Here is a 26,831-nt window from a genome sequence, read left to right as displayed (position 1 = left end):
ATTAAACATATGGAAATAAGCTATCATCAAATCATTTTAAAATAATAAATTCATGGACCCCAAATTAAAAATCTCTTATTACCAGAAAAAAAAAACTTTAGAACATGGAATATCCTAACTAGAAGGGTTTAAGAACAGAGGATATTGGAGCTGGAAGAGAGAATATAGAACATTAGTGATGAAAGACAATTTAAAATATAGATTGCTATCAAAGGAAGGCACATTACAACATAAAGTTCAGAGACTTTGGAAGAGAGAATGTTAGAGCTTGAATAGATATTAAAACAAATTCAGATCCATGCTAATATAGATGGAACTAGAAAATAGAATGTTAGAAATGGAAAGATTGTCCCTCCCTTTGCAGTCTTAAAAGATTATAAAACTAGAACATCATACACCCTTTTAGACTTGATTAGTGTATTTGTTTATTTTGCTGAACTGTTGTCTTCAGTGTTGTTCTTTTCCTTATCAGGGTGGCTCTTTTAGGTGATGGAAGGAGAGGAGGGTTTTTAAAAATGAAGGTGATTCAAACACAAAAGATATCAGCAAGGGATCTTAGAACATCCAGGCTTGGAAGAACGGTTAGAGCATGCCATGTGAAAGCTAGGAGGAAGCTTAGAACAGGGAATATCAGAACTGAGAAAGACCTTAGAATAGGGAATGTCGAAACTGGAAGGGAACTGAGAACAGAAAATAGGAGTACTGAGAGAGAGAGCTTAGATAGGGAATGTCAAAGCAACAAGGAGTCTTGTTAAGGAATATTAAAAAGCAGCAAAGGTTCTGAGAGATCATCGAATCCAGATCCTTCATTTTAAAAGAAACTTAGGACCAGGAGGGGTTCAGGGCTATTAATCATAGTCAGATAGGAACTCAATTCTCCTGACTCTAGATCCATGAGGCTTCCCACTGTCTTATATCAGTGGAAGTCCCCTCTCTTTTCTTAGAATGCTTCTCAATTGTGAATAGGACTTTGCCAAGGTTCCCCGGGGGAAAGGAGCCAGGAAGATAATACTTATAAGGCAGCCTAAATGTGCACTAAATCCTACATAATTAAGATGAAAGGGAAGGTGTGAAAGTTTCCTTTACTGTATTAAGCAGAGGGATGATAAGTCATAGGGGACCTTTACTGGGGGTTGAAAGGAAGGGGAAAGGAGTGCTCCCTGACATTTCAAAGACATGGTTTCCATGTGAAATGAACACTTACTATTAGAAGGAATGGGAAGTCTGGGGTGCCCTTCCCTCTCTTCCCATATCATCATCACTACCACTGCAGTAGAGAAATGAGGACAATGATTAATTCCCTAAATAACTAAAGAGATAGTTAGAATTTTTTAAAGTAATGTAGAATTCAAAGAACAATTAATTCCAATATATATTCCCAATATTATATAAAACTATTTGGAAAAAGTAGGTAAAGAATGAATCCTGCCAAATTCCTTTTATGATGCAAATGTGATGCTGATACCTAAACCAGGAAGAGTTAAAATAGAGAAAGAAAATTATAGGCCATTTTCCATAATGAATATTGATACAAAAATTTAAATAAAATATTAGCAAAGAGATTACATCAGTTTATCACCATGAATACACCATGACTAGGTGGGATTTATACCAAGAAATCAAGGCTGCTTCAATATTAGGAACACGATCAGCATAATTGACTATATCAATAAAAAACCTAATAGAAATCATATGATTATCTCCATAGGTACAGAAAAATCTTTTAACAAAACACAGCATCCATTCGTATTAAAAACACTTAGAGCATAAGAAAAAATGGAGTTTTTCTTTAAAAAAATGCTTAGGAAGCATTAATCTAAAACCATAGCAAACATTATATGTAATGGGGACAAGCTAGACGCTTTCCCAATAAGAGAAGGGGTGAAACGAAAATGGCCATTACTCACCATTGAACAATTATTTAATAATGAACTAGGCATATTAGCTTTAGCAATAAGAAAAATAAATTGAAGGAATTAGAATAGGCAATATGGAAACAAAACTATTACTCTTTGCAGATATTATGATGGTATATTTAAATATCCTAAGAGAATCAACCAAAAGACTATTTGAAATGATTAACAAATTTAGCAAAGTTGTGGGATATAAAATAAACTTAAATAAAACATCAATATTTCCATGTATTATCAACAAAGTCCAATAGCAAGAGATGGAAAGAAAAATTCCATTTAAAAGAATTGTAGACAATATAATATATTTGGGAGTATGCTTTCCAAGACAAGTCTCACAATTATATGAATACAGTTACAAAACTTTTCACACAAATAAAATCAGAGCTAAAAAATTAGGAAAAAATATCAATGGCTCATGGGAAAGGTGAGCTAAGAGAATAAAAACATATTCTACCTAAATTAATTTACTCCTTCAGTGCTATATCAACCTAACTACCAAATAATTATTTTATAGAGTTAGAAAAAAATACTAATACAATTCATCTAAAAGTATAAAAGTCAAGATTATCAAATAAATCAATGAAAAAATGCAAAGGAAAGGGGCCTAGCCACTTTCTAAAATTATATTCTCAAGTGACAATCACCAAAACCATTTGGTACAATGAACAAGAGTGATCATTGGGATAGATTAGGTATACAAGATAGTAGTAAATGATCATAGTGATCTACTACTTGATAAACCCAAAGACTCCAGTTTCTGGAATAAGAATTCACTGTTTGGCAAAAACTGCTGGGAAAACTGAAAAAAAAATGGCAGAAACTAGTCATAGCCCAATATATCACATCCCATACTAAGATAACATCAAAAGGAATACATGATTTAGACAAAAAAGGATACCATAAGAAAATCAGAAGATCAACAAATAGTCTGCCTTTCAGATCTTTGAATAAGAGAGGAATATATATATATGTATATATATATATATATATATATATATATATATATAATATATATATATATATATGTATGTATATATATTTCCAAGAAACATAGAACATTATTAAATTTAAAATTAATCATTTTGATTATATTGCACTATTTTTTTGCATAAACAAAACCAATGCAACCAAGATTAGAAGGAAAGCAGAAAACTGGAAACAATTTTGATAGCCAGTGGGTCTGATAAAGGTTTCATTTCTCAAATATATAAAAAATTAAGTCAAATTAAAAATGGTCAAAGCATCAGATGAAGAAATTAAAGCTCCATATAGTTATATGAAAAAAAAAGATTAGATAAATTCAAACTAAAATAACTCTAAGGTACTATGACAGAAAAAGAAATGGTAAATTTTGGACCAGATATGGGAAAATTGGATCATTAATGTATGTTGGTGGAGTTTTGAGTTGATCCAATCATTCTATAGAGCAATCTTTAATTGTGACCAAAGAGCTATAAAACTCTGCATACCTTCTGACCCAGCAATAAAAGAGATTATTAAAAAGCAAAAAAGACCCACATGTACAAACATATTTATAGCTGCCCTTTTCATGATAACACAGAATTAAAAATTTAGGGCATGTCTATCAATTGGGGGATGACTGAACAAATTGTGATATATGATTGTAATAGAATAGTATTGTTCTTTAGGAAATGATGAGTTAGTGGATTTCAGAAAAAACCTGCAAAGACTTAATACTAACTGATGCTGAGTAAAATGGACTAGATTTTGAAGGGCTTTACATATACCAAAGAGGCTAATCTTTTTCTTTGAGTAGTAAGCCACTGAGTAAGGAAATGACTGGGTCAGATGTGAACTTTTGGAGAAAAATCAATCTTTCCAACTCCCAGTCTGGTGTATATGTACCTAGAATCCATTCATATTTTCCCAGAATCAGACATGGTATTTTATATGCATAAAAACTATTCTAAGCCCTCCATGGTGTTGCTAGGTAACTGCAGGTTAACACAATCAGCCAATGATATTTGTGTTGTCCTTGATAGTGGGAGATGATGGCGCAATGGTGGTGAGCAAAGCTGAGTTCACAGAACCCAAGCTCAGTTCATCTCTTATGGAGGCAACCCATGATGATCAGCATTCTCCTATCCAAAAGTATTGCCTCAGCAATAGAAAAAGTAAATTTTGATGACTAGAGGGTCACCAAACATGGTAACATTGAGGACTAACATGTAAGAGAAAGCTGCCATGTCTCTGAATGCCCCCAAATAAACAAACAGTCCATGTGCCAAGAAGAAAGGGGAAAGAAGCCTGTTCCAACTGTTCGTTGTCTTTGCTATTTCCCGTAGGAAGCTGACTCTGCCATGTAGTTCTCTGTGCCAGACAGGGAGCAGGTGTAGGAGTTCTAAATGAGGAGGGGGTGCCATCCATTGGTCCCCTGTGCCTTGGGAATGAAAGTATAGAAGCCAGGGTGATGCCTGCAAGAAATCTATTATTCGGGGTGACTGACCCAGATGAATTCCTTTGGGAGGAAAGCAGAAACCACTGGCTTCTGAAGACAGAGACAGATAGCTGGGAGTGGGGAGACACAGACTATCAGGAAACCCTTGGAATAATCTCTTCTCCACTGCTAAATTTCTTTGTACTGAAGTGATCCAGTATATCTGTATTCATTTAGCATCTAGAACCAGAAAAAGACCTTTACAGATAATCCAATTCTAAATTTAAGCTGAAAGAATCCTCTATGAGTCATCTTATCTAACCCCCTCATTTTGAAGATGGGAGAAGTAAGGACTGAGATGGTTTAGTGGATTGACAGAGAACATATAGGAAGTAGCAAACTGAGATTAGAACTCAGGTCTCATTCGAAGCACCATTTCTAGAAAGGCCCATTACCCTCCTTCCATCATCACCACCATCATCTCAATAACAGTAGTCATAACATGCTTTGAGAACACTATGCTTTCCAAGCACTCTCCCCATAACAGTCCTGTGATTTAGAAAGCCTATGTATTATTCTCCCTATTTCACACGAGGCAATTAAACCTCAGAAATTAAAAGGCTTGCTCAGGATTACAACAGTAAAGTAAAATGGATGCTCTAATCACCAGCCAAATGGGAACTCCCCACATTCCCGCACCAGATCAACATGTTTTCTTCTCATTGTGCTTTTACTGATGTTGTTCCTTAAGCTTGAAATGTTACGTCATCTCCCCCCCCAACCCCTGACACTCACACACACACACACACACACACACACACACACACACACACGCACACACAAACACACACCTATCTTAGTGAGCTCCTAATCATCATTTAAAGCACAGCTCAAATTCCATCTCTTCCAGGAAGCCTCCCTGGTTGCCCAAATCGGAAGGAGCCTTTCTTTCCTTTGACAGATCATACCACATTCATGAATTATTTTGCAGTTTTTTCTCTAAGTGCCACGTCCAATTCCTAAGCTCCTAGATCCATGATGGGCAGGACTGGCAAGTGTGCAGGAACTAGAGATTGGCTAAAAGAAGAAACTAGAGGCTTGATAACAAAATGGGGATGGGACTAATAAATATCTTTTAGCATTTGAAGAGTTATTGTTTCTTACTGGAGTTGACCCGTTTTGCTGGGCCAGAATAATGAGGAAATAAAAACAAATAGGGAAGCTTAGGTGTGATGTCAGGAAAAACTCCTACCAATTAGAGCAGTCCTATAGTGAAATGGACAGCCTTGGGAGGTGGTGAGTTCCCACTCACCCAAGGTCTTTAAACAAAGTCAAGATGAACACTCGCTGGGCGTGTACTAGGAATTGGAGCATAGATTATCCCTGAGCTCAACAGCTGCTAAGGTCTCTTCCAATTAGGAGATTCTGTGATGGTATACCAAAATTCCTTTCAAAAGCACAACTCAACTCTCTAAAGGAAGCTGGGAAGCAAAGTTAAAGGAAGCAAATTTCCATATTAGAATATAGACAATGGAACCCCATTGGCGCACTTCTATGCTGTTCCCCATCTAATAAAATGCTGCCCTTTGGGTTGTTCCTGTCCATTCATCCAATAAATACCTCTCTTCTACCACTATGTAACTTGATAGCCAAGTGAGACTTCTCACTGAATTCTCAATTCACCCTCAGCTTCTCTCGTTCTACACCTCAGCTTTGTATCCCGAACTCAAATACGTTCTTCCACCTTCCCAACCCCAACTTGGTGGCCACTTTGGCCATCTTTGAATACCAGTTCAAAAGTCATCTCCCCCATTGAACCTTCCCTGATACCATCACTTAGAAAATCATGGGACCAAGTAGGTCATTCAATGTGATTTAATAGTATTCATTAAGCACCTACAATGAGTAGGCACCGGAGTTAAAAATAATGTCACACTGATACAAATGTTTTTAAGATTTCCTTTCAACTCTCAAAAATTATGAATATTAATGCTTCTATATTACTAAACATGTCTTCCTGCAGGCAAGGGCCTAAACCAGCTAGGCTCTGGCATCGCTTCCAACTCCAAGATGGATGGTTCCATCCTCCTAATTGTTGGGCACGAACAGCTTGGCTGAGCTGGAGGGCATGTGTGTGAATGCAGTCCTGGAGTTGGTGCTCTCAGCGAGCCAGTTACAGAGGCCAGGACCATCCTCGCCTGCTGTGAAAACTCGGAATCCTTGCCAATGTGCCTCGGGGATCACAGCAATCCAGGCTGGAGGCACAGAGCAGCACATTGGTTAGGAAAATAAAGAAATGGAACACGGTCATTTTCCTCAGAAGCACAGGACATGTTGGAATACAGAATATGGGATTTCAGGGTTGAATGAGGTCTTAGGGCAAAAATGTAAGTAGGGAAAGGAGCCTTAGAACATAGAATTTTAGAACGCAATGGTACCTAAGTTTAGAACACAGAATGAGATTACCAGAAATTAGTCAAAATGATATTACCAGAAACTAGCCAAATACTGCCTAGAGCAAATTCTATTAGGGGGACTGCAGAGCTAGAGAGGATGGTTTTGCTGTAGGTGCAGCATTGCCAAGAATAGTAGCCCATTTTTCAGAGAGTCCTTAATCTTAACCCAAGATGGAGAAATGTTATGGGACAGAGATGTCCTGAGTGGCAGCTAACTGTAACCGTGCCCTATACTTCTAGGTGACCGTGAATTTTGGGAAAAGGAACAGTGATCCCATGGGCACGCTGCCGCTCTCTTTCAAATGTCAATGTCCTGAAGCTAAGTCTTATTTGCAGTATACTAGTAAGGACCTTGGTTAAGACTTGAGCATAATATCTGTCTGTTTTTGCTGTTCAGTCACTTCAAGCATGGCTGACTCATTGTGGCCCCCCTTGGGATTTTCTTGGCAGAGATACTTGCCATTTCTTTCTCCAGCTCATTTTAAAGATGAGGAAAATGAGGCAGACAGAGTGTCCCAGCTAGTAAGTGTCTTGAGACCAGATTTAAACTCATGAATTTCTGACTCCAGGCCCAGTTCCCTATCCACTGAGCTACCCAGCTGCGCCTATCTATACAAACCTGGAATTACATTAGCATAAGGAGAAGGTGAAGAGCCAGGAGCTCCTACTGACAGTCTTAAAGAGATAGATGAGAAGGTATCACGGTTAAGTGACTAGTTCAATCAGCTAATAATCATTAACTTCAGAATTTGAATTCATTTTCCTGATTTCAATTCCAGTGTTATAGACATGGAACTACTCATATGAGGTATAAATAACAGTAATAATAACAAGTGTATCTCTGTTGTGCTTTAAGATTTGCAGGGCATTTTACAAACATCAGATTTGATCCTCATAATTCTAGGAAGCCGGTGCTATTATTATCCCCATTTTACAGCTGAGAAAACTGAGGCAGATAGAAATTAAGTGACTTTTCAGAGACATATCACTTGTAAATATCTAGGGTTAGAGGGAGTATGGATGGAACTCTGGATTTGAAGCCAGGAAGACTTGAGTTCACATCCATTAGTAACTCAATCTCCTAGATAATTCTCTCTCTAAGGCTGTAATGTTGACTGGCTCTGGTAGTTCTATAGAAGTAACTGTGTGGTGCAGTGGATAGAGCATTGAGCCTGGAGTCTGGAAGAACTGAGTTCAAATCTGGTTTCAGAAACTTACTAGTTGGACCATTCTGAACAAGGTACTTAACCTCTGCTTTCCTCAGTTTCTTCATATATAAAATGGAGATGTTAATATCACCTACCTTCCAGGATTGTTTTAAGGATCAAATGTAATTTTTATAGGTCTTAGAACAGTGCTTGACAGATATTAAATGCTAAATAAATGCTAGGTGTTGTTATATTGATGTGGTTATTATTATTATTTTATTCCCCAGGAGTTCTGCAAATCTCCAGTCTAGAATCATTCCTAAATATCTTCTGCTTCTGCAAGTGCTTAATGTAAAAGTACAATAATAATTGTATACTAACAACTTGCTATTTGTACTCCCATACTTTGATGGTTCCATAGTGTCATTAATGTGGGGACAATCATGCATATTGAAATCATTCTTTTTCTATACCGTACCTAGCAAAGTGCTGGGAACACAGTAGGCATTTAATAAATGCTTATTAACAGGTTCATTTCTCATCTATATTTCTGTTCCATGTAAATCTAGGAGGAGCAGCATCCAGTATACTGAGAGCCATCATCTCAAATTCTTGTCATTGTATCCAGTGGTGATTCCCAGCTGCCTCGATGTGACCTGACATTTATATATTATATCACTACTTACAAGTCACATAAATACAGTAGCTCATTTGAAAATTAATATAGCTTGCATGTCTATTACACTTAAAGATTTACAAAATGGTACCTCTGGCTGGGACCCTGGGTTTGGGTCTATCTGTAATCTGAGGATTGGCCAATGGCAAAATTGCCATGTTGGTTTAGGAGTTAGAGGAGGAATCATTTTCCTCTTTACAAAAACAAAAATCTTCATTATAAGTAATAAATAAGTCTTTCTTCAATGAAAGAATGAACTTTCCCTTGGTAACAGAGATACAAATTTGTTGTGGAGGGGAATTGCTGATTATATCAACAGAAAGAAGCTCTGATCTGGAAACTGTAGAAATGTAGAACACAACCATCTCTGATATATTGCTCAACCCCTAAGGAGTTACCAGAGGCATTGAAAGGTCAAGTGCCTGGCCAGAGATGGTGTAGCTTTCAGAAATCAATGGTAGAATTTGAAACCTGAACTTTTAGATTCCGAAGATAGAACTCTATTGACTATACTAGGTCTCTTTTCTAATTGGCTTCATAGTAGGGGTTGTGTTGCTCTTGGTCATATAATTTTTTTGTTGTTGTTGTTATTGTTGTTTTGTATGTTATTTATTTTAACATCATTTATTTATTTATTACAGCTTTTTATTTACAAGATATATGCATGGGTAATTTTTTCAGCATTGACAATTGCAAAACCTTTTGTTCCAGCTTTTCCTCTCCTTCCCCCAGATGGCAGGTGGTCATATAACTTTTAAGTAGCAGAGACAGGAGGTAAATCGAGGATTTCCTGATTCCAAATGCAGAATTTGATTCATTTTAGCTGAAACTACTGGAAATAGGATCACTAACTGGATAGTACAAGAGATGCTATTCCCATTTCATATATGAGAACACTTGAGGTTCAGTTAGGCCATATGTCTTCTCAAGTTACAATTGCTAGTAACAGCTAGATCCTGTGATCTTCTTAAGATCCAATTGCTCTCTTTAATAGATATGAAACTGAGTCTCAGCAAAGTCAAAATTAGTTGGCTAAAAAGTGTTAGACTCAGGGTGCAAATTCATGTCTCCTGTCAGAAGCTCAGTGTTCCATTCACTATGCTGCTCCTCCTTCCCCAATTTCTTATGGCCCCAAGGTAGCAGAGCAAAGCTCCTGACCTTAAATTGAGTTTTAATTGGGTCTCTGATCTTGCAGCTGGAAAATATGAGATTTCTTAATCTCTTTCTGTTAATTGAAGGTCTTAGACTAGTAGGGGAGGTGAATGTTACAATAGAAAGTGTCAGATATGAAGTATAAATTCTGGATTCAACTCTTACCTGGCTGATATCAACTATCAAAGTGTAGTCAAGTCATCTGATTTCTCTGGGTGTCTATTTCCTCATATGTACAGTAAGAGGGTTGGATGCGGTCTCTGATGTCTCTTCTAGCTCTCTATACTATGGAATCTATGATCCTGCCTAAGGTCTCTTCCAGGTCTAAATCCTATACTCTTCTGACTCTGAGTCCAATGAATTTGCCCTCCCCCCATTACATGTAATTCCCTGGGGCCCAGATGTTCACTGTGCAATGGAAAGCTAGGGGAAGAATGCATCTGGCTTTAACTTATTTTTAGATCATAAAATTGACATGACAGGCTTAGCATGAGAAGGGAAATCTCTCATCTTTTCTCTCCCTGTAGTTTCTTCCAGGTCTTTTTCTTTGGGATCAGGGAGAGGAGAGGAAGAAAAGTGGGGGAAGGATGGCTAATGGAAAAATTACCACTTATGTTCAGGATAAAAAAAAAAAAGCATTTTCCTAATTGCCAAAGAACACATCCTCACCACAGACAATAAATGGTGTGCACAGCTTCCACGAAGTGAGATGGATTGAGCTCTCCATTGGTAACAGGCCCATAACTGGGGCCATTAATCACCTGAGGCTTACCCATTGCCAGTAATGGACTTCATCCCGGAAAACTCCAACTCTCTGTGCCAATGGGTTAAAGGGATGGGGGAGGTTTAGGGGAGGAGAGCTGTCCTCCTTTTGTGAAAAATACAGATCTCCCTATAGGAATTACCTCTAGAGTGGGAGCCTCCAAAGGACCCTCTTAATTGATTCTCCCTCCCATTCTCTCAGCACCATGGATAGCTCACCTTCCTTTCTTACTCAAGACTTAGAGCCTAGGTTGCTATTGTGTGTGTGGCTAAAAGCCTCTAGCCAGCATGTGGCTTTATTTGTTTTGTTTTGGTTTTTATTTTTTTTTATTTCTCTTTCTCCTAAATTCTATTAAAGGAGAAACATAAAACAAAGCTTCCTCTTTTGCACAAGGATACAAACACACCCTCAAGCCACAGCTATGTGGTGATGAAATACCTAGATGCCTATCTTTTAATTCTCTCCCCTCTGGAGGAAAGATGCCTTCTATACCCCGTCCTAAATTTATACACTGCTCTTATTAATTCAAGTATAAGCCTCAGTTGACCAGAATTTAAAAAAATCAAATGATGGAGCTCTTACTTGAGTTAATAATGAAAAGTAGACTTTCATTCTAAAAGACAGTTAAATTGCACACCATTTAAACTCTGAAGATTTATCCATTAAATATTGCTTAATTTAATAAACAGACATCTGGTCCAAGATTGAAAGAGATCCAGTTATCTCTTCCTCTTTTTCTTCTCTCCTCCTTTTCTTTTTTTAAGCATTCCCCTTTCCCCTCTCACTTCATCCTCTTCTTCCTCCTCTCCTGTCCAAGAACACATCCCAGATTGCGTTCCTATAATCCTTTAAGATTTATAAAGCACTTTGCTCAGAACATCCCCATGAGGTTATCTTTATTCCACAAATGATGAAACAGACACAATGAAATCCTAGGATCCATGGGATTTAGAGCCAGAGAAGACCTTAGAAGTCATTTTGGCAAACCCCTCCTTTGATAAATGAGGTCAAGAAAGGGGGGGCAGAAACTTGCCCAAACTCCCACAGCTAACACATTTTTGGATTATGGTAGAATCAGAGAGGGCCATAGAAGTAATCTTATTGATGTCTCTTACTTTGCAAGATAAGGTTCAAACTAGTGAAATAATTTACCTAAGTCCATCCACATAGGCAGAAGATGAATTGAGCTCTGAAACATGTCTTCTGGTTCCAATGCAGTCTTCATCACATCACACTACCTTGCCTTGAACCCATATCTCCTGACTTTGCAGCCAACACTCTTTCTACTATACCATTTGGTTGGCCAAACAGCCATGCAGTTGATAATAAATTCTTCACCAGTGCTGAGATTCAGCTATAATGCTGCTTGCCTAATTCAATTTACAAAACTACATTCCCTCTTCTTGGTGCATATGTTTTCATAAAACTCAAGTAGTGCTGAGTGGTAGTATATGGAGGAACACATTCATGTTAACCCCAGTGCCCAAATGAAAAGAGATTGGAGGCACACACATTGCATTCCTTCCTGTTTCTCTTCTTTGCTTGCATGTCATTCTCAATTGAAAAGATGTTATTTATTTTTTCCCTTTTCAGAGCATCAACTAGCCTGGAAAAGGCAAGTTTCATTCTGTCAGACTTTACAGGACTTCCTAAGCAAAGGGTTTCTGTCTATAATCTCCTGAGTCCTTCTTAATCCCATCTCTGCCTTGCCCTCTAATTTGACAAAATTGTAAAAACAGGAGTAACAAAAAGAAAAAAAGAATATTTTTCTAGTATTCTAGTGTTTTTGAAGATCTTTCATTAAATAATAGATCTAGCAGATTAAGAACTACATTTCCCAGAATGAATGGGCCCAGAGTACAAGGTCTCCATTTCCCATGAGACCATGTTCTTGAAGGACAATGATGAGAAGACAGCTTGAGTATAAATAAGAACTTACTCTCCACTGAGGATAAATAAGAGTGAGATGTGAACCATGATATCATGGAGAAGACCACATTTATAGTATCCAGTACTGTTCAAGTCCAGACAAACTGAGAGCAGAAATAGTAAAAGACTGAGGTCAAGTCTGAACTCTGATCTTCTGGATGTTAGATCTAGTGCTTTATGCACTGCCCCATCCGGCTGTCTCTCCAACTAGACCCAATACTTCACAGACATGGTTTAATATTCCAACAGAAAGAATCTCCTAGATGTAACACATAGAACATTAGAGCACAGAAAAACAAGAGGTTTTCTCTGAGAGACAATAGGACATAGAATATCAGAGCTCAGAGGGACCTTAGAATTTAGAATGTCAAAACTGGAGGCATCAAGGATGTAAAATGTTAAGAACTAGAAGAATCTTTAGAAATTGTGCATTCCAACTCCTTGATTTTGAGGTCCAGAAATGAAGTGGCTTGTCCAACATCATTCACTTGCTAGTCAGTGGGAAAGCTAATCTCATAATCCAAGTATTTTACCTCCTTAATATGTCTGTGCATTTATGTGTACATGCATGTATACATGCATCTGTGTTTACATATGTGTGTGCATGTAAGTATTGGCTATTTATCTTGTAATAAATCATATATTATACATGCATGTATTTCTTAAGGTGCATTTTGTTATTTATGAATATGTGTATACATGTACTATGTATTTTCATATATGTGTCTATATCTATATCAATTCATGGATTAATTTCTCTATTTCTCTATCTAATAAAAATAATTATTAAACACTATGTTCCAGATACTGGGAAAACAATTAAACAAGATCATCCCTTCCTTTAAGGAGTTTGGATTCTAATGGGGGAAGACAGTACATAAAGAGAAAGATTGAAGGATGATGTTAGAGGCATGAGTTGTATGCCTTCCAAATATTTGCCCATCCTGATTTTGTAAGACAATTTACCTACCTTTTCTTTCCCTTCAAACCATATTATATTTCTCTTCCCCTCCCTTTGTGCTTTTTTACAGTCAAGATGTAACAGAATCATTACCAAAGTCCTGACTACCTTTTACCATCTCTCTGAAGTTTTGACTGATAGAATATCTCCCATATCACTACAGTGCTGTAACATTTGCAAAGGATTTCACATTCAATAGTTCATTTGTTCCTTGTGACTGCATTTGTGGGAGAAGTATAGCAGCTCTCATCATCTCATTTTACAATGGACCAAATGGAAGCTTGGGGAAAAGAAGAACCTTGCTCACAGCCATCATGATGGCAACTATTGGAGATGGTGTCAGAATGCAGCTATGCCCAGTCTTTCCTGGTTTCCTTTAAATCCCAGCTAAAATCTCACCAATCTTCATCAATGCTAGTGTGACTTCCCTCTGGTGATTGTCCCCTATTTATCCTGCATATATTGTATAGTTGACAAGCTGTCCTCCTTATTAGACTGTGAGTTCCTTGCAAATAGGGAAGACATTCCGGTCCCCCCTTTTCTATATCCTCAGCAATTAGCACCACACCTGACACAATATGGGCTTTAATCGATGCTTGTAGCCTTGACTAATCTTGTAATATCCACTTAGGTCCTCATCTCTGTATATTCATCACTGTATATTCTGACTCTCCAGAACCATTATGCAATATGATTGATCAGGTTTTGTTTTATCTTACTTAGATGAAGACATGTCAATGTGTTGCTTCTGAGGCATCTCCAAGCCATGATTTCTCATGAGTACCTTACCACCAACTTTCTAGCTGTCCATTTTGTATTGTGTTCTGTCTTCCCCCGATTTAGAACACAAGCTCCCTTAGAAAGGAAGGTCAGTCTTGTTTTCCTGAACCTGTATTCCTGGGCCTTGTCACTGTGCCTGGCACCTAGTAAGGTAGCCAGTGCTTTAAAAATGTACCCTGCCACTTCTCCTGTCACCTCACTGTGTTTTTGTCTCTGCTGTCTGTCTCATCCTGTTACTCAGTCTTCATCTGTCTGTCTCATTCCCCCTCTCTCTCTCTCTCTCTCTCTCTCTCTCTCTCTCTCTCTCTCTCTCTCTCTCTCTCTCTCTCTCTCTCTCTCTCTCTCTCTCTCTCTCTCTCTCTCTCCCTCTCTTTCTCCCTCTTGCTCTCTTTCTCTCACCCACTCATGCTGAAAACAATGAATTTAGAATCCAGGGACCTGAGATCAAATCCTGTTTTCTCTCCTTATTAGCTTCCTGATCTTGGACAAGTCACTCCATGAATGAGTTTCATTTTGCTCATGGCTAAAAGAAGAGAGTGGGCTAAATGAACTTCAAGGTCTTCTAATTCTAAACTGATGGACCTCAGACATTACAACAAGAAATCTGATTTGTGAGAAAATAAGTTTCTACTCACTCTGGAGAGCAAAATTTGTTGACATTAAAAAAATGTGAATTTCTGAAAAGTCGTAATGAAAAGTGTCCCTCAATACAACCTTTTGAAGCCTACATCAGTGGGTCTTAGTTTGGGCTTGATGATGTCATGTACCTGTTTCCCAGTTATTCAAACCATTGCATTTGTCCTTGAGCTGTAGTCTACCCTACAGCTTATCTCCCCCTTTATCATTCCTTAAAATACCTCAACTTTACCCATTCCATTTTTATTCATTTTAAGATTGGATCATATGTCCCTTCTAACCTAGAAATGCAACAATCACTCGTGAGTCCAATCTCACTGCTGATTGGTGGGGAATCTTGCATCTATTCTCATTCCAGTTTGGGTCAGTTTGCCCTTCTTTGGGAAGTGTGGTGACCCCCTGCTCTTGGGAGCTCCACAGATTGGTGCTAGATGTGATTCAGACAGCCAATCAATTTTAATACTATTTCAGCTTAAAATTTCCAAATTCAAGCAATCCACCAGCCTCAGCCTCCCCTAACAGCATCCTATCATCACTCAATTTAAATTGATGAGTTTTAATGAAGCACTTTCTATGCTGGGGATACAAAATTTAAAAGGCCCTTCTTCAAGGAGTTCTACCAAGGGGAAGAACATTACATAGGTGACTAAATAATACATGTAGATCATAAAAAACACAATAACAGCAAGAAAAAGGGGGCCAGCCTAAGAGCCATTTGGATTTAGGTCATGTCATACTCGCTGTGTGACCCTGGACAAATGACTTGATTCCTCAGTTCTATAGTTTATTATTTAGAGAAAATAATGACCTCTAATGGTGAAAGGAGATTCCTTATCCCATAATTCTTTATGCACAGTCATGTAATCAATCTCTGATTGTATTAAGTAAATAAAAAGTGATTTGGGCATTTTAGAAAAAAAATTCTAATAACTGGACAACCAGGATAGGTCTCCTGTCAGGAAGGAAGCATTTGAAGTTAATGAAGATGGGAGCCATGGATGTCAAGAGGGATAGGAAAGGAGTGAGAGTATATAAGGCATGGGGACAGTCTGCAAAAGCTCAGAGATGGGCAATGAAGTAGGAAGTACAGGGAACATTTTATTCTTTATGTAGCTGCATTTATACCTGCCAACACATATCCCTATACCTACACATACACACACACACACAAAGCACACACACACACACACACACACACACTCACACACACACGTTTGTTACTTTTTACTTATATCTGACTCCTCAACCCCAACTGGAGTTTTCTTGACAAAGATTCTAGAGTATTTCATTCTCATTCATTTGCAGTTTCATTCTCCAGATCATTTTAGAGAAAAGGAAATTGGGACAAACAGGGGTGAGTGATTTGCTCAGGGATACACAGCTAATAAGGATCTAAGGCTGGATTTGAACTTAGTTCTTCCAGAATCCAGTCCTGGTGTTCTATCCACATGCTACCTAGCTGCATATACACACAAGGTATATATCAGTGTATATACATACATGCATATGTATATACATGTACACACATGCATATGTGTACCTTTTTTCCCTTCTATCCACGACCCAGAGCTGAGATTCATTTCTGAGAGAAACCTTGCTCCCGATGGCCGTGCCGTGTGGCCATTGCAGCCCAGAGTCATACACGGTGGCAAAGGCCACATTTAAAACAATTTTCTTCCTTGTCCAGATGCCTGTGGATTGTTTCCCTCTCCTGATGGTGAAACAGTGACAGGTGAAGATGGTTTCAGTGTGGAAGGCAGCTAATTAGAGCTTACTTATTATGCGATTTTCCTCCAAGTTAGAATGCCTAGAGCAGGTTGCTAGGGTTCTAAAGTGAACAGAAAACACTTTGATTGTATTTACACTCCTGATTTGAGAAGTATCCTGTTGCATGGTAACAGTAATAATATTGTGAGGGGCTCGATGCTTTCCCACTAGCTCTCGTTTATGTTAGACACAGGTGGGGCTTCAGAACCACCCACTCAGACATGCATCTAACCAGACTAGCCTGAGGGGAGTTCTCATCTGCGACTGCTGCCCCTAGAAACCTGGCCAGCTCAAACCAGTCTCAGTATCTGTATGCCCTTGAAAAACAAATCGACTTATGGGATACAGACCAGGGTGATCCCCACCAGGGGTCCTCATTCTCCCAGGTATATAGAAGACAAGGCTGGTTTTCCCTTGAGTGGTGCATGATATTTTCAACTACAAGAAAAGACATTCACACACTTACACACACACACACACACACACACACACACAGGCAAGATTGGATTAACTCCTGGATAATTCAGAGAGTACTGAGTGACAGAAGTACAATAGCTCTCTGTTGAAACAGACTTGATCATCCATCAACAACCCCCAACTGAACAGGACATCCTGTCTCTGACCTATGCAATGACTGGCCAAGTAGGTACCACCATCATTTCTGACTGAGAACAAGAAGATGGAGGCATCCAAGAGGATTTTGATGTTCTGAACTAATGTGACAGCAAGAACGGTGATGACTTTGGAAGAAATAAGGACACTAAGAAGAGAAGATAAGGAACACTGTTTTGGACATGTTGAATTTAACACAGGATCGACCATTATTCAATCATTTCTTTTTTTAATATAAGTCTACTTCATAAATCTTGCTGGATAATTAGAAAAGAAGGAGAACCATCTGCACTTGAGAGATGAGAGACCATCTTGGACCTTAAGCTAGTGAGGTGGGTATCCATACACATATCTCTTGTCCCTAATAGATTGTAAATTCCTTGAGGGCCCTGATTCTGTCTTATAGAAACTTTTTACCTTCTCTATCAATAGTATGTTTAAAGCAGATACTTATTAACTATTTGAAGAGTTGAATTGGATTATTTTTTTATAAAATGCTCATCTATTTGTAAACAACTAAGGGATTTTATAGCCAAAGTGGATCTTAATACAAATTATTCCATGTTTCTTACTTTTCAGACAAGAAAAATTAGGACCTGATAAGTGGCAAGATATTCCAAGATTACTCATGAAAGTTAATGCCAAAGACAGGATTCTAAACAGTCTCGCACCTCCCTGTTGCTAGACTTGACGTTAAGAAGTCTTTAGATTGATCTTACTCGGATACTAGTCATGTCACTTTGGATATGTCATTTGACCTCTCTAGATATTAGTTTCCTCATCTGTAAAACTGAGGTAGTTGGACAGAAGGGTCTTTAAGGTTTCTTTCAACTTTAAAACTATCACTCCATTTGGTCTATGACCATTTAGTGGATCCTATGATTCTCAGATGATTAATTCAGATTTCAACTAGAAGTTGGTAAACTCCAGAGTAATCCTGTCAGACATAAATCTACTATTTCTTCTCTTTTTCTCTTGGAATAATGTATATGACTCTCAGTGCTTTCAAAATGCAGTGAGGATGGAGAGACTAGATGGGATAGAAGTCACATCTAAAAGGAATGAGTCAACTGTGAAAAGAAAAAAAGCAGGTTGCACCATGGGGGGAAGAAATGAAGAAAGAGCTGAAAGCCAGGATGAACATCAGATCTTTACAAGATGAGACAAACAGAAATGAGTGTGATCGGTGGAAACAGCAACAAGAGACACAAAAGAGAAAGAAAAACCACGGAGAAAGAAGATGCATAAAGGCACGTGTATATTCCACTCAAGCCCGGCTCAAGATGGAAGACAAGTTCGGTATCTTGCTGAGCTCTTTTCTAGGCTTTAAATCAGCCAGTGACTGCCTGGTGAGGAAAGGGAGTACTTTGGTCATTACAGGTTACCCAGAAGCCACCAGAGAAAAATGGGGAATAAAAGCATGAAGGATGAGAAGCTCTCCAGATGTGACATGGTTACCATAGAGACCATTTCCAATGGTAGTCAACTGGGGGAGCGGCTGTCCTTCTTACAGTTAACAAGCTATTAGACCAAGCATGAAGATGCCAGCAGGTGAGGGGAATGGGGCAGCTACATCATAGCTGTCTGCTTTCCCAGAAGGAGACAGAGGCAAGGAGGTAGGAGTGGGGGAGGAGTGCAGAGGAGAAAATAGAAGCACTGATAAATCAACCCAGAATGGTGGTCACTGAGTAAAGTTTAGGAGAGCAAGACACAATTTTCAGCCAGTGATCACAATTATACTAATAATCGTAGCTGAGAGTTATCTGGTGTTTTATGTTTCAAAACATTAACTCATTTGAATCTCTCAATAAGTCAATGATTTTGATAATTATTATCATGCCCCCCTTTTATTTTACTGATAAGGAAACTGAGGCTTAAATAGGTGAAGTGACATGGAACCCTAAGATCATAGAGTCTGATCTGGAATTGAATTCAAAAACCTTCTGGTCCAGCTTCCTCACTGACAGATATGGAGCTTTAGACTCTATGATTTTATAAATTAGAAAACGGAGGGATAAAATGCAGAAATGCCTTGTCCAAGGTCACGTTATTTGAGTTTGAGTCGGGATATAATTTAAGTCATCATGATTCTAAGGCTAATATGTTATCTACTGTTTGAACTGGTGGGCCAAATTCTGTGACTCCCAGGTGCTTCTTCCACCTGGAATCTGTCCCTAATTGCCCTAACTAGGGTTTTCTCCTTAACATGGAATTATACAGTCAGTTCTGCTATAATGTAACATATGCATTGCCCAAATAAAAGTACCAGATTATGCAAAATCAAGAAATAAAAACCATAGGACTTATGGGAGAAATGATGCTAGGTTACAATACTCCAAAATTTCATCAGTGATGAGTAAAAAGAGTCAATAAAAACATAATAAAAATACTAGCACAGTTTTATACATGTTAAATAGTTAGGAAAAACATTAATGCAATAAAAATAGAAGCATCCACAGACTGCTGCTCGGCCTGCTGACAAAGTTTCACACAGATTAGCCAAGGCACAACTCTGGACCTGTAGGATCAGAAGCCATGTCAGAAAGTGGGAATGAGAGGAAGTTATACAGATTATTCCCTTTTGCCCACAGCACTTAAAGCAACAGAAGGTATACAGTAAATATGGCATTTTACCTTGAAAAAGACCTGAAATGCACTTGTGGAAGTAGGCGGTTGAAAGGTTGCAATTTGTAAATTATTGTGAAGCGATGGCAATTTTCTGAATTCTCCATCTTTCTCCTAAAACAAATTGATCATAAGTAAATTCACAATTTGAGTTAAGCTCAAATTGGTCCCTAATATGTCAGTTGTTTTGGGACAAATTCATGTATTCAAAATAGATATCATCCACAGAATTGATCATGTTAAATTTTCCTCTAGGCCTGCTAGGGTACTGGATTGTATGCTGAAGACAGAGTTAAAAAGATCTGAATTTCAATGATTTTTGGATTCATTAGATCTCTGTGATGCTGGAAAGTTCCATAGCCTCAGTTCTGTAATCTGCAAAACAGGAATGATAGTTTACGCACATCTTCCCCAAGTAGTTGTGAATTTCCAATGAGAAAAAAGGATGTAAAGTGCCAAACAAATGTCAGCTTTTGGGCTATGAACCCTCCCTTGTAAAATATAACCTCCTTAGGGTAAAGAATGTTTTAGACTATGAGGCCACAGGATATCTGTTATATCCAGTGTATAAACTGGACCCGGGGGCAGGAAAGTCCAAGTTCAAACCCTACTCCATTTCCTGGACAAACCACTTGATTTTTCTTTGCCTCAGTTTTCTCATCTCTAAAGCAGAGGAATAAGAATAATAATTACTAATTTCCTAGGGTTGTTATCAGGATCAAGTGAGAGAATATTTATAAATCACTTTGCAAAACTTAAGGCCCCATATAAATGAGAATTATTATTTTTGTCCCTAGATAATAGAATAGAGTTTATAAGGCATGTTTAATAAATATTTGTTGAATTGATCTGTATTTTGGAGTCTCACCTGAATACATTAAAAAGTGTTGCCCCAAGACTAACTCTTAATTCATTGATAAGAGTAGTTCATTCTACTATTACTATCACTGTCATCCTTATCACCTTCAAAATATAAAAAGCAGAAAACTCAGGAAGTCGAAGGAGTCAGGGTAAAGGATCATTTTGAAACTCTGTAAGAAGATTCATTTTGAATAAAGAATAAACAAAGCAAAGTTGGATTGTGGCTTTGCAATAGATCTCAAAGCCTCAAAAATATTTCTCATCCTGGTACTTTTAGCTTGGAGAAGAAAAGACTCAGGAGGAAGAGCGAGCTGTCTTCCAATCTCTAAAAGGTTGTCATGATGAAAAAGATTAGACTAGTTTTGCTTGGTCCCTGAAAACAATAATAGGATTAATAGTTGGGTGTTGTAGAAAAGCAGAAACCAACCCATTAGCAAGAGCAAAAATCCCCTAATAATTATTTCTGTCCCAAAGTGGAATGGTCTCTCTTGGGAAATAACAACCAACTTGGATCACAGATATATGGTTGATATGGGAAAGGAGATTCTTTCTCAGCTGTGGGTTGGGCTCAATAGTCTTGGACTTCAAAGACTCTAAAAATTTGTTGTGTTTGAATGATCATATTTGTTATTAGGATTGTGCTTTTTTTTTTTTAAAGTACCATTATGGGTTGGGAGGGAAAGAAAATAAATTTTAGTTAATTAAAAAAGATAAATTTAGTTAATGAAAGAATCTGAGTCTATGGAAACCACTCTTGGAAAAACCCTGCTATTCTGTCCCTCATTAGCTCTGTGATATTTAGTAAGTTCAATCCAACAAGTATTTATTAAATTCTTACTATTTGCAAAGTCTCCTACTCAGAATTTTCAATGTGATGACAAAATTAAAATCACCTCCTGCCCTCTGATAAGCTGGATTTATTTTTATGTTATTATATGTTACATTGAATGTAAAACTGGGAATCAAGAGATTTTGGAAGAATCTAAGCTCTTTGAGAATAGAGAATGATTTTCCTTTAACTTTTAGAATTCTAGCACCATGGAGAGTGACTTAGACCATGAATGGGAGGGGGAGATTGGATTTGAATCCTGCCTCTGATACTACATGGATGTATAACAACAAGAATGCCATTTTAGCCTCTTTAAGCCAAATTACCTCACTATTCAATGAGAATAATACTTGCACACAATATTTCTAAAGCATAAATCTCACTATGTTACTTTCCTATTTGATAATGGGGACTCCCTATGAATGACTCCCTATTAATGAAAGGTTCAATTATAAACGCTATTTGGCTTTTAAAGCCCTTCACAGCCTGACTCTAATCTGCCTTTCCAGTCTTATCATATGTTACCCCTCTTCACTCACTATATGATCCAGCCAAATGCCTTTTTGCAGTTCTTTATATATGGTATTCCATCTCCCAACTCTTCTCTTTTTTACAAACTATCTGTAATATCTGGAATGTCTTCCTCACTCACTCTTGCTGCTTAGAATCCCCCCTCTCCTTTAAAAGTCAGCTCCCTGTTAATCTACCACACAAAACCATTTCAGAAAAATCCAATTACTAAGGCCCTCCTTCCCCACCAAAAAAAAAAAAATCGCCCTGTGTCTATTCTACATGTGTCTACATCTATACATGGTCTTTCATTGACTAGACTGTAAGACCCTCGAGGTCAATTTTCCCTTCCTATCTCCTTGAGCCACTACCAGCCACATACTAGCTATTTAATAAAAGCTTGTTGGTTGATTGATTGATTGATTGCCCACCTCACAGGGCTGTCAGGCGACTCAAATGAGATTATGTACATAGACCTCAAAATGCTATAAAAGTGTCAGCAATTATTATAATATATAATTTTTATAGGAGGAGGTAGTTATGCTACAGCTTTCTCTCGTTGCTTCTGTTAGGAGTGAAGAGACCCAGACTGTACTATTGTAGCAATTAGTTAATTGGTTAATAAACATCTGCTACACATTTAATGTTCACAGTGAACTATCCATTCTTATATTCATTCAGCACAATTTTCCGTGGTGTGATTTAGACTCTGTTCTGTAGCAGAAAGAAAGCTCTGAGTTCTAGTTCTAATCCACTTTATTTTGCCAACCATTCCTCCTATGGAAGCCTCACAAGAATTAAAGTGGAAGAAGGAGCAATAATAAATCTCCCAGATGTTAAACCTCACAACAGTCCTTCAATTATTATCTCCTTTTTACAGTTGAGGAATATGAGGTAAAAAGGAGCCAGTTGACTTGGCCAAAGTGACAGAACGAGTCAGAGTCTAAGACTGGATTTGAATTTAGGTATTCCAGGCCAGGGCTTTAATCACTGTGGTAACAGCCAACAGTATCCACCTTCTGTAGGTCAATGACCTGTGTTTCTTCATCTCCATAATGGTTTTAACAAAGGGAGTCCATCTATCTTGTGGAGCTTCAGGGAAGATCAAATGCAATCCAATTGCTACATATTGGGTGTTGCTATCAGTTCCTGGGAAGAATGACATTAAGTAATGACATTCAAGAGGAGGTAGTGACATTGGTCTTGCAGCTGTGCCCCAAGGACCAAGAGATCTTTTAATCCAATTGCATCTGAAATCTTCCCTATGTGGGGTCTCCCATATTGAAATGTCAGTTTCTTGAGAGCAGGGACAGTCTTATGATGCTCTTTGTATCCCTAGGCTCAGTGCAATGTTTGACTCTATTTTTAGTCATTTTTCAATGATGCCCAACTCTTTATGATTCCATTTGGGGTTTCTTGGCAAAGATATTGGAATAGTTGGCCATTTCCTCTACATCCCATTTTGCAGAAGGAGAAACTGAGGCAAACAAGAGTAAGTGACTTGTTCAGGGTAAGATAGCTGATAAGTATGTAAGGCCAGATTTGAACTCACTAAGATGTCTTCCTAACTCCAGGCCATTGCTCTATCTACTGTGCCATCTAGCTGTCCTTACCTATATTAAACAGTTAATAAAAGTTTTTTTTTTCATTTATTCATTCAGTGTAGAATTCTGCTGTCTTCTCTCTGATGAACTGAGTGAAACTGAATCCCTACCAGGTTTTGCTCCTTGTGTGTGTGTGTGTAGGGGGGGATGGTAATAATTTTCTTGCCCATTATTTTCTTTGATTCATTTGTACAGTATTATGTTAGGATAAGACATACAAAGATAAATAATGAAACTGTCCCTGTCTTCAGGAAACTAACTTTCCACTAGCAGAGAACCATATAAACACATCAAATTAAAAATTAAGTAAATACAGAAAATAAATGTATAAAATATGTTAATAGGCATTGTATATCATGGTAAAAACATTAGCTTTAAGTCAGAAGACTTGGGTTCAAATACAGCTCTTTTTCAGAAAACTATATGACCTTAGGCAAGTCAGTTATATGACATTAAGTGGTCACTAGGCAGTCTCTTTTAGATTTCTATCCCCACCACTACAATCAACTAAGACCTCTTTTTATCTCTAGCATTCTAGTCCCACCATTGTCCATTTTGGTTTCTGATTTCTAATCTTCTATGGCTTTGGAATCAGATGACCCAACTTTAAAGAACTGTGTCTAGAAAAAGAAATATAGGCACTGAGCAATTATCTCAAGAGTTTGGCTTGATAAGACATGTGTTTAGTTTCTAGAATTTGTGATTTCTCCCTGGTTTACCCCTAGCTGCTTTTGTGTCATCTGGGACCTTGGTTCTGTTCCAACTAATTTTTTTTTAATGACAGAAAAAATTAATCAACCGATCTACAAACATTTTGTTAAGCTTCACCTCTGTGCCTTGGATTGAGTGTCCATGGATAAAATGAAATAATCTCTGTCCTCAAGAAGTTTATATTATATAACTCATGACTCAGAACACACATAATACAGAGTAATTTTTTTTCAAGAGGGAGCAGTTGGTAAGAGCTGGGGGAAGGTGGTTGTCTTGAAAGGTGTCCTGTAGAAAGTAACATTTTAACTGTGTTTTGAAAGAAAGTAGGGATTTCTAAAGATCAAGATGAGAAGGCAGAGTAATCCATATGTGGGAGACAACTTGTGCAAAGACAGAGTTAAGAGATGGAGTGTTATGGCCACAAGGTCAATTTCTCTAGATTGAAGAGAATGCAAAGAGGAGGAATACAAAATAAATCTGGAAAAATAGGTTGAAGTCAGGCTGTGAAGAAAATGGAAAACAGGATAAATAACAGGGCAGGGAACTGTCATAATACTGAGTTTCTGCAATAGCATTACTTGGTGTTGATTTGTGGTCTTGTTGGTTGTGTGTGTGTGTGTATGTGTGTGTGTTTTTAATCTCTCCAATGAGATTAGAAACTTCTTAAAAGCATGGATCTTATTTTCCATTCCCTTATAATAATAACACCTTACATCATATATTTGTGCACTTGAATCAAAGGGTATAAAGAAAGAGCTCTGAAGCAAAAGCTTGCAACCTTTGGCTCCTGTTGTGACTATGTAACTTGTAACTTAATAGTGCCAGAGGAGAGAGAAATATAAAAAGACTGATGAAAAGACCAACAAAAATGGAGGAGTCCTTAATTATGGAATCAATAGCACTTTACCTTGGAGTAAACCTGAGAATATCATTGTATTACATGGTACTACATGGCACCATATGTGAAAGAAACAACTTGATTTGATTTGCTGTTTTCAAAATATATTGCATTAGTATCTCTTGATTTTAAATCACTTAAATTTCTCCTTTTATTACGTCTTTCTCCTTTCCAGAGAGTAATCCTGTATTACAAAGAATAGAAAGGTAAAAAGATAGTAATATAAGAAAAAAATCACTGAAACTAAACAACATATCAAAAAATTGATGTTAAATAGACCTCCCCAACCACAAAGGAATGAGATGTCTTCTCATGTGTCTTCTTTTTTCTTTTTCTTTTCTTCTCTCTCTCTCTCTCTCTCTCTCTTTGCTGAGACAACCGGGTTAAGTGACTTGCCTAGGGTCCATACAGCTAGGAAGTGTTAAGTGTCTGGGGTTAGATTTGAACTCAGGTCCTCCTGATTTCAGGGCTACTGCCTTATATCTTCTTTAGGACCAAGTTTCTTCTTTATAATTTTGAAACTTTCAATTTCAGTTCATCTGTGGTTGTTCTTTCCATTTATCCTTGTAATCATAGGGTATGTTGTTTTCCCATCTCTGCTTCTGTCACTTCGCATCTTCTTATATATGTCTTTCCTATAATTCAACATTTTACTTATTTTTATAGCACTGAAATATTCCATTACATTCACAAATCACAAATTGTTTTATCTATCCCTCAATTGATAAGCATCTACTTTGTTCTGTTACTACTATTAGAAAAGGGTGAAACTGCTGGAAATATCACAGTGTATATGGAACCTTTTTTTATAGGGGAATATATTTGTAGAAATGCAATTTCTGAGTAAAGGGTATTGACATGTTAATTACTTTATTTACATCGTTCTAAAATGTCCCTAGAAAGGGAGCAGCAATTCCTAGTTTCACCAATAATGTATTAGCATGCCTCTTTCCACAACCCCTCCAAAATTGATTTTCAAAAGAATGACTTCAAATTTATTATTTTTTTTTCAGGACATCACCCTACGTAACTGTGAGTTCTCCACACATGACAGATTCAGGACATATCAAAGTGCTTTGAAAATCATCATGTATTATAAGACTCTATTGATATAGCAATTATTCCAAGCAGTTTCATATACATTATTTATTTTTATTCATTGATCTTGGCAACAGCCCGGAAGTTAGGCTGAGCAGGTATTAATAACCCTTTTCAATAAGGATACTGATTCCCAACTGAAAACATGCTCATCTGTGGAAAAGATGCTCGCCCCATGCTACTTCTGTGAATATTTCCTCCTGATTCTCTCAAATGAAGGCAATCTTTCCTAAATTAGAACTTGTTGTTTTTCAGTCATTTAAGTCATATCCAAATCTTCATGACCCCATTGTTTTTTTTGTTTGTTTGTTTTGTTTTTATTTATTTATTTTTTGTTTTTTTGGCAAAGACTGGAATTGTTTGCCATTTCCTTTTCCAGTTCTTTTTATAGATGAGGAAACCGAAGCAAACAGAGTTATATGACTTGTCCAAGATCACACAACTGGTGTCTAAGAACAGATTTAAATTCATATCTTCCTGGCTCCAGGCCCAGAGTTCTACCCA

Source organism: Antechinus flavipes, chromosome 4, assembly GCF_016432865.1.
Source record: "Antechinus flavipes isolate AdamAnt ecotype Samford, QLD, Australia chromosome 4, AdamAnt_v2, whole genome shotgun sequence".
In the NCBI taxonomy this organism is placed as follows: domain Eukaryota; kingdom Metazoa; phylum Chordata; class Mammalia; order Dasyuromorphia; family Dasyuridae; genus Antechinus; species Antechinus flavipes.
Note: the sequence above shows the minus strand (reverse complement) of the source record.